At 38.3% G+C, this 9,767-nt stretch overlaps 1 non-coding gene across 1 annotated transcript; it reads left to right on the forward strand.

The window, feature by feature from the left end:
• Positions 1-418: 418 nt before the first annotated feature.
• Positions 419-525, forward strand: LOC122030649. The gene has a single exon (XR_006125519.1). It is a non-coding gene; the product is annotated as a small nucleolar RNA R71 (small nucleolar RNA).
• The last annotated feature ends 9,242 nt before the right edge of the window (positions 526-9,767 follow it).

Consider the following 9,767-nt stretch of genomic DNA (forward strand, 5'->3'; position numbering starts at 1 on the left):
TAACTCATGATAGCATCACACTACTCTGTTTGATTAATTTATGCAGAAATAGTTCTTAAAGGACATGAGTCTTGAGAATGATCTGAGCTTCCGCAAGTTTCACAAACACATACTATGGCATTTACCGTGCTAGAATTTGTACCCATATAGCTTTTTAGTGAGAGCATCCAGTTTTGAAGACATCAGAGTAATTACATCTACATCAAATTTTCCTTACGCTTTAGCTGGGGGTGCATAAGAATAGCCTCCACTTCTTTTTGTTTCCCATTGATGATGGTTTTGCGCTACACTCTGAATTATATCCTCGGGCTCATCTAAACTTTTATTCATAAGTGCCCCTCCAGCTATAGAATCTAGAGACACCTTTGTATGATAGTTGATGTCATTATAAAAAGTATGTAGAACCAACCATTTTTCTAATCCATGATGTGGGCATTGTCTGAGCATATTGTTATATCTATCCCATGCTTCAAATAAAGATTCTGAGTCTGATTATCTGAAACTTGCAATTAGATTTCTCATATGAGTGGTCTTGCTTGGAGGATAGAATTTATTAAGGAACTAATGCTCACATTGCTCCCAAGTGGTTATGTTGTTAGTTGGTAAAGAATTCAACCATTATTTTTCTCTATCTCTTAAAAAAACCCAAATAATAATAATTTCTCTGCTTCGGATGGAACACCATTCATCTTCATTGTGCTGCAGATTTTGTAGAAAATTTCAAGATGTTGATTAGGATCGTCGTGTGGTCCGCCTCCAAACTGATTTTGTTGCACCATAGCGATTATTGCAGGCTTGATCTCAAAATTGCTGGCTTCAAGAGATGATCTTGTGATACTAGAACGAAGCATCTGGCATAGGGTGTTGCATAATCTTTCAATGGTTTGTTTGTCATATTAGAGCGTTCTTGTTCTTCTTGATTTCTTTGCAAAATCTTCCTTCTATGAAAAGTTCTATCAATCTCTGGAGCAAGAGGTAATAGATTTCTTGCAAAGTTAGAACTACGCATACAAGAACAAGATCTCAAGTTTTTTTTTTAGAATTTCTTTTTACTTGAAAAACAAAGTAGATCAAAATGATGAAAATATAAAATGTAAAATTTGAATTGCAACAAGTTAAATTACAAGAAAAGTAAACATAAATAAAAGGTAGAATTGTGAAAACAAAATTTTTAAGACTAGTTACAACTATGTAATAGAACAGAAAAGAAAGGTCTAGTCTAACTCCAATGATTATCTCTAATGTTATAGACGTAGTCCCCGACAATGACGTAAAAAACTTGTTATGCAACCGCAAGTGCACGGTTTCGTCATCAGTAATAAAAAGATATCGAATACACAGGGATTGGTTATAAGCACTAGAGATGTCTCACAACGAATTAGCTAAACAATCGACAAAGGAAGTGAATGTACTGAGTAGCAACTAGAAATAGAAATAGAAAAGAAAATATAAGAACTTGGTTTTTGTGAGAGTTCTAGGAGTCTGGTTTCATTGTGATATTTATCAATGTAAAGTGATCTACCAATTCTTATCCTCAATTGTCATGCATTTGTAGAAAGTTACCAGTTTCCTCCTACAGAAGTCAACCGGCAAGGAACTTTTATCTATACCTCTAGTAATTTGATAGTTATGGTCTCCATGAAGTCCGTTAGCAGGGAATCCTGTCACCAACACCCCTCGATCATACAACATAGAAGCACATCACCATTCAATCCACATAAAGGCATAGGGAATAAATGCACTCAACCAATCCACCTCCTTGTAAGACTAGCTTCACCCTTCAAGGTGATTCCCTAGATGTCCGTTAGCGGGGCAGCTTGTCACTAAGGCCCCTTGGTCATACAATCTAGGAATCCCTCAACGAGATCCACAAGTAGTACAAACATCCAATCAAGTATGAAAATCAGAACCAAACACAACAATCCACATAAGATCAAATAGATACAAAACATAACAACATCATTGATATAGGAAATTGATATATCCATGAGATTCTTACATCAAATCACACTATAAATACTCTCTTAGTCCTAGAATAATGAATCTAATCCATAATGTAAAGATAGAGATCCGAAGACAAAGAGATCATAAACATTTCAATCCAAATCGAGAGAAGAGAATAGAATTGCTTATCTAGCGACGATGAGTGATCTTTGGAACCAATCCCTCTCTTCTGGAGTTAAATTTGAGATGGAAATGGCTTAGGAACGTTGGATCACGGTTGGAGAAGATGGAGATTGGCCCCAAACTTAATCTCCCCAAAAGGAAGAGCCTCCTCCATTTGAAAAGAGGAAGAAGCTCCTTATATAGTGCAGGGCACATGCACCACACGACTCGTGCCATGGCCGTGTGGCACACACGACCCCAGCTGCTCTGCCCTTGGCCAAGGTCACACGACTATGTGGCCTTCACACGGTTGTGTAACTCTCTGCCTCTGGCTAGCTCACACGGCCGTGTGGATCACACGACCGTGTCAATCTTTACCTTTGGAAACCTCACACGACCGTGTGGCACACATGGTCTGGGTTTACCTCTTCTCTGGAAATGTTGCATGGCCATGTGGAGAAGTTGCTTGGGACATGTAGATCTACACGGTCAGGTTCTGGTTGTACTTTTTGGGATGACTAGGTCGTGTCAATCCACACGACCGTGTCATTCTCCTATTCTGGTGAAGCTACATGGACTGTCTGCCCCACACGACCAAGGTCATTTTCCTCCCTACTCCTTTGACACGGTTGTGTGGCTCTCATGGCCAATGTTGTCTTCCTTTGCTTGTTGCCTAGATCAACCACGAACACCATTTCTTCTCCAAATTCGACTCCTAAAGACAGAAAATATACAAGAGCAGATCTCTAAACAAAGAAAAGTATTTATGCTAAAAGTAAGTCAAAGAGTATGAAAGTGTATAGAAAAAGCATGCGTAAAATATGTAAATGTGCATTAAAACATGCTAAATAAGTGTATATAATCTACACACATCATCTGCTGGTTTAGTAGAAAATAACACTATATTGCTTTATCTAATACTGAAGTAGAATATATAGCAATGAGTGAATGTATAACATAGTTAATATGGATGATGCATACCTTTAAAGATTTTAACTTCGAATATAAAAATCTTGATCGATAATATTAACTCAATTAACTTAACAAAAAATTTAGTGCATCATTCAAGAAGAAAATATATTGAAATTAAACACCATTTTTTTAGGGGCCATGTAGCCAAAGGGGACATTAAGCTCAACTACGTTGAGTCCAAATCAAATTAGGTTGACATCTTTACTAAACCACTTCTAGAATCTAAATTTAGCAATTTATGAAGATAAATTAGGAATGTGCACGATAGACTAAGACTCATTCTATTTTTATCAATATCAATTTCCAAAACTTATGTTTTTCAAAACTTATGTTTTTTTTTCAAAATCCTATGTTTTTCAAAATTTGTGATTTATCAATTTCTATTTTGTTAACATGTTTTTAAACCTAAGTTTCTTATGGACTTAACCTAAGAGTCCCCCTAGAAAGCATGAACGTATTGTTGGATTAAGAAACACGTGAGAAGGAGGGGGGGGGGGGTTAATCACGTAGTTTTCAAAATTCCAACTTTTTTTGTTTTCGAAAACAAAGTGTGCAGTGGAAAACTAAGTAAGAAAGTGAAGTAGGAAAACAAGCAAAAGAACACACGTTCGATTTTACTTACTTCGAAGCATTCGACAACTCCTACTCCAAGACCCAGGTCCTGGGGACCTATAGATGGGTAATCCACTAAATGCCTCATCCAAAACCGCCAGAAGAGGTGATCAAAAATGAAAGATAGGGGCAGTGTAACAACCTACACTTCCTTTTTAGAGCAGTAGTAAAAATTGCAACACTTAATAAAATTATTACCAACAGTTTTGAGAGCGCTCATGTGTTGCTATTAGTTTGCCGGAGATGATTAGATGACTCAGAAAGGTAGCTTAGTGGAAAACAAACTTCTATGAAGTAGCAGTAGGAAGCCAGAGTAGTCAAAACTTCAAACAGATGCGTAGAGGATCGTATAAGTGATGATTCTTGAAGCTTGGTCGAGACACCCTTATAAAGGGTGTGGAAGGCACCTTCCATAGCCTTGAAGGCTCCTCCAACTTGTAAGGTTTGATCCTAAACTCATTTCTCCTTATCTGTGACAAAGTCTAAAATTTTATCCCGTAAAAGGAACCTTCCATGGCACTGAAGGCACCTTCCATGAACAGTACGAAGGCGCCTTCCACGACATGGAAGACTCCTCGAGCACTATGTACTTGAGGACTTTTGTGCACCTTCTGTCTTACAAAAAGTGTTAGTCTAATAACTTATAAAATAATGTCAGCATAGTAATAATAAGGAGTAGTAATTAGATCCTGTCTCCTCGAGACCATGTGTAAAATACGACACCCAAATAATAATTAAATAATAAGGTTATTTGACAAATAATCTTATTGGAATTTTTAGAAATTTTTTGAGAATTTTTCAGAGCTCGTATGCCGAGTTTAAAAGGATGAAATAATAGGCATGGGAAAAATCTGTTTGAAAATACCCAAATATGGGAGTTGATTAAGGAAGTAATCTAGACTTTAATAAAGGAAAACTAAGTCCTTTTATTTATTTCCTTTTCTTATTTTTCTTTTTCCTATTTCTTTTTCCCGAGCTCGATCCTTTCCTTGCTGTTCCCTTTTCGTTGAGCTCGCGATGCTGTGCCCTAGCCAACACAAGCCGCCCTCTCTTGATCTCCTCATCGCCGCGGGCCACTCGACCTCCAACACTGAAGAGCCTCGACCGCCGACGCCCTCTCCGCAACCCTCCATTCTCCCCAACTCCTCTCGACAGCCGTCGATTCTTCTTTCACTCTCGGAAGCTCATTTTGTTGCCGGGCATCAACACCAACAACCACGAGACACCGACGTTGCCAGGCATTGATGTCGCTAGCCTTTTTCCCCCACCACGAGCAAGATCTCCGATGTATTCATTTTTTCCTGCCGCTCCTTCTTCCAGATCTGGGTCGTTGCTTCTGCACGGGCTGGTGGTATTGGCCAAGAGTAAGGACCCAAGCTCTAGCTTCGATTGGTAGATGCTGTCGTCGTTGACCCATCGTCGTTGGCCACTCCTCCCTCGACGATGGTCTAGACCAGAGGTTGACAGATGTGCCGGCCAGCCGCAGGTTCCACCTTCCCGAGCCCTGGTTCTGATCGCCATCATGGCTAGATGTGGCTGTGGTCTTTATCGGTAGTCAGAACACACGTTGTCTGAATTTTAACTCGGTGGCCTCGTCGGCCGCTGTGTGCTATCGCCGGAAGAGCTAGGTACTGTTACCTTGGGTATAACCTAAAGCTGATCAGAGTTATGGGTGATTGATCTACACTTAGTTGTTAATTTTGGTTTGATTTGGAATGTAGGAACCTTACTAGGTGCAGATTGTGGATGATTTACATAGAGGGTAGTAGTTCCATGGTTGCTTCGACTAGGATTTTTCGACAACCACTTCTCTGGTTGCGAGGTGATAAAAGGATACTCACATTTGGGTAAGTTATGGTTTGATTCACACATGAATGTAGATTCAAATTAGAACAATGTAGTTGCTAACTAGTTGTTATGAATAATAAGTGGATTTATTGATTTAAATTAAGCTACAGATTGGATGGTGGAATGATTATGATTGTTTAAACCATTATAGTGGTGGAATACGTAAGGATACTTAAATCCAAAGTAGAGGTGTTTGATTATCACCCTATTGGTTCACCATGTTTGTAGTTGATACAATGGATTAAATGATGAGCTAATTGATTTTATGAATGGAGATTGGTTATCATATTAGGGTGGTTAACAATTGATCATGATAGATTTGAAGATTATTTTGATTAATTGGTTAGCCATGTTCATGATTGATAGTGGCATGTGTATGATCAATAGTTGGATTGATAGTTCATTCTTATTAGAAGGATAATCAATTATTATGATAAGAGCTAATGGATTAGTTGGATGGCCAGTTCATATTTTGATTTGGATAATTGGAGTATGTTAACAAGAATGGTTAACTAATTGAACTGGATTAATTCATAAGGAGATTAGTTGTGAAAGAAAGGTTGGATCATTAAATTAGATTAAAATGTGAATTCTTAATCGGATTAGGATTATGTTTAGTTATTTAGTTATGATAAAACTTAGCTATACTGTACATCGTGTGATTTGAAGGATTTTGATCCGAGATGAGTGTCTCGACGTGAGATCGTTTGGCACGATCGACATATAAAGGCAGGTACTTCTTGCTTTATCTCTTTAGTACATTGTTCTTAGTGCATGAGTTATACCTTCGGATAATTCTTGTATTTATCTTGACTCTACTCGTATTTTTCCTGTGTTTGATACTTCCACTCAATCTTTGAGCTACTCATTTCTATATCTATACAATCATTCGTTGCTATCTATGATATTTAGTAGATACCAGACACCAGATACGAGATACTAGATACTAGATATATAGATACCAGATACCATGCTTACTTGCTTTGACTACTATTTATACCTGTTTCTTATTTAGCATGCTGGCTTCATGTAACATACCCATTTCCTATTTTTATATATATATATGATAACTGCTGCATTTACGCATCATGCCATTGCATGCATGCCGACGACCATGTCTCCCTTGTGGTTGAGAGGGTCGTTGGCCATGGCCGCATGCTCGGCCACTCATGGGTAGTGGTAGTTGGAGCATACCGCTTGTCCTGTTGTGCCCCCCCACTCGCATACTCATGGGTAGTGATAGCTGGATTCGCGGGCAGCAGGGACCCCCGTCGTAGACGTAGCTATTCAACTACTATACAACTATCCCCTCGGCCACTCGAGAGTAGTGGTAGCTGGAGTGGTGTATAGTCTGTCATTGTCCCGACCTCTCAACCATACAGAGGTCATGGTACAGGGGAGTGGGCGGGAGTGACCATCCGTGCATACGCTGCTATTATTATACCTGTTGATGTTGTTGCTTACTTATGCTGTTTTTGCTTTCTTATGCTGCTGTTGCTTACTTATGCTAATATGCTCACATAGGTTGAGATATATACCTGAGGTATGTTTTTAAACACTGATTTACATATTGGTAGTATACCTCACGTGATGCTCTTGTAGTTATGAGCAGTATCGTAGCAGGTCTGCACTATTTCCGACCTTACTAGCCTAGGATTTAGTTTCAGGTATGGATATTTACTATGATATCACTTTAATATCTGCTATATTCCCTACGAGACTGTATACCTTTATATCTCTAGTTCTTTACTATACTCATGCACTATCTGTTTATTACACGCTGAGTCTTTATACTCACCACCTCGTAAACTGGTTATTTCTCCAGGTAGCAGGTAAAGGATTTATAGAGTCACCTAGAGATCCTATTCGCCAGTCCCATGTCACACCGAGCTTTTCGTACCGTTAGTGCTTCTATACGGTTTATTTTGATTTTGTACTTATTCGTGTACTTGTATCTTTTATATGGAGTTTGACTGTGTAGTATCTTATATTTGGTTTAGTGATGTGGTGTCAAGCCGAGCCGGCTCGCAGTTGGTTGTATTGTGATTTGGTGCTCGTTATTTGTGATTTTCGCTGTGTTTTACTTTCAGCCGTGTGGGCTGTTTAATATATATATAACTACGTGGTTGTGTTTATTCTTGTTTCAGCTGAGTGGGATGATTATATAACTGCGTGGTGGTGTATATATTCTAGCCATATGTGGATGATGTATTTTGTATGTATATATACCTCAGATTGTCACCGGTACAGGGGAGATGTTGTCAAAATTTTTCGGTAGGGACTCCTCTGAGGGTGTGACAATTTATTGGTATCAGAGATAGGTTTGCGAGACCTATTTATTGTGTTTTGGTATTCTGTGATTTGGTTTCTCGATGTGACCTTTCGAGTTTTGGGACCAGGCAGCGACAGGAATCTCCAATCTATAGGAGGTATGTTTACATATTGTTATCTTACATTTCTATTTGTACATGCATAGTTGTTTTGATAGTTATGTCATGTATTAGTACTCTTTCGTTAGTACCTATCTAGTTGTTTGTTGTATACATCACATGTGTTGGGTCAATCACTGATCACGGTTGATCCTACTAGAGATCAAGGATTACAGTCTCATAGGATTTCTTTTATCATACCACCAGTATTATTAGTTGTTGTTATCACTAGTTTAGTAGTGGACAGTATCTGATAAATATCATGTTGTTTCGGTTAGTAGAGGACCGATGTACCCTTGTTGACTTGTTTAGTAGAGTATTGATCTCCTCTAGTTGGTTCGGTCCGTAGAGGACCAATTTACTCTTGTTGTTTCGGTTAGTAGAGGACCGATTTACCTTTGTTGACTTGGTCAGGAGAAGATTGATCCGTTCTTGTCGGTGTAGTTGGTAGAGTACTGACTACTTTTATTAGTTCGGTCAGTAGGGGATCGAATTACACTATTTCATGAAGATTCTGACCTTTGGGTTATTTATGTTTGGTTAGATAACCTGAAAGACACATTTGAGTATATGACTTGTATAGACGTAGATTGAACTGAATTGGTCGCATACCATTGTTGGTTTGATTAATCTGTAGTTGATCGATGTATTATATTCCATGGGGGCTTTGATCATGAACTGATCGGATATGGTTAGATATTCTCGATGATACCTAGAGATGTATGACCTGTAATTATGTGGAGAACATGGTGTTAGTTGAATAGCGCCTATGAAATCGAACCATTATTAAATAAAAATATCAGACGTAGATGTTTTTTTTAGGAGCAGAGCGTCAATTGACAGTTATTTCCACCAACTATCTAGTGATAAGGCTCCTCTGCCATTTTGCGCGTGGCTTGTCACTAGAGGTTATTGAATCTCTGGAGTAATTGTAGTATGTGTTATAAGACAATGGTTAGTCGTCTTAGCTAACATTACCTTCATTGAGTAACTCAAGACCTTGATCGCATGACTGAATAGTTTATCTTAACCATTGGAATAGTCATAAGTGTAATTTGATATTAATTTATCTTAACTATAAAATTACACTAGTACGCTCTAATTGTATTGAGCAAGATCAATTAAAGTAAGCTCTTTTTATACTGACTGAATAAAAGAACAAGACTTTTATTATTATGGAAGTGTGTGCTCTTAATCCTGATATAATAACAAACACGTATATTTAGTAGTTATTTCTTTGACTTATCAATGAGTGAGATTTAGTTCGATAAATCAAGAGGCCCAATAAGTTGGGAAATGATATTATTTATAGTGTGTGTTGTTGATTATAGAAGGAAATTATGTCCTAGTAATCTAGGTTGATAATGTTCCCAAGAGGAGCTCATAAGGATTGTTAAGTAAACCCTGCAGGTGGACTTAGTCCGACATGAGGACAAGGTTGAGTGGTACTACTCTTGGAGCTAGATATTAATTAAGTGAGTTGTCAGTAACTCATTTAATTAGTGGACATTCGATATCTTAAACACAGGGAGATTGACACACTCATGATAAGAATGAGCCCAAAATGTAATTTGGGATTGGTGCGGTAGTTCAATAATAACTCTTTAGTGATATGAGTTATTATTAATGAACTCGAGTTGTGTGTTCGGGGCGAACATGGGAAGCTCAAGTTCATCGGGAGACTAAAACCAATTCCTCCTCTCGGTCCCTATTGTAGCCTCTTATTTATAAAGTTTTATATCCACCAAATACCCACTTTCTACCCACCTTAAGATGGCCGGCCAAAACAAGGCTAATGGG

Source organism: Zingiber officinale, chromosome 10B (genome assembly GCF_018446385.1).
Source record: "Zingiber officinale cultivar Zhangliang chromosome 10B, Zo_v1.1, whole genome shotgun sequence".
NCBI lineage: Eukaryota > Viridiplantae > Streptophyta > Magnoliopsida > Zingiberales > Zingiberaceae > Zingiber > Zingiber officinale.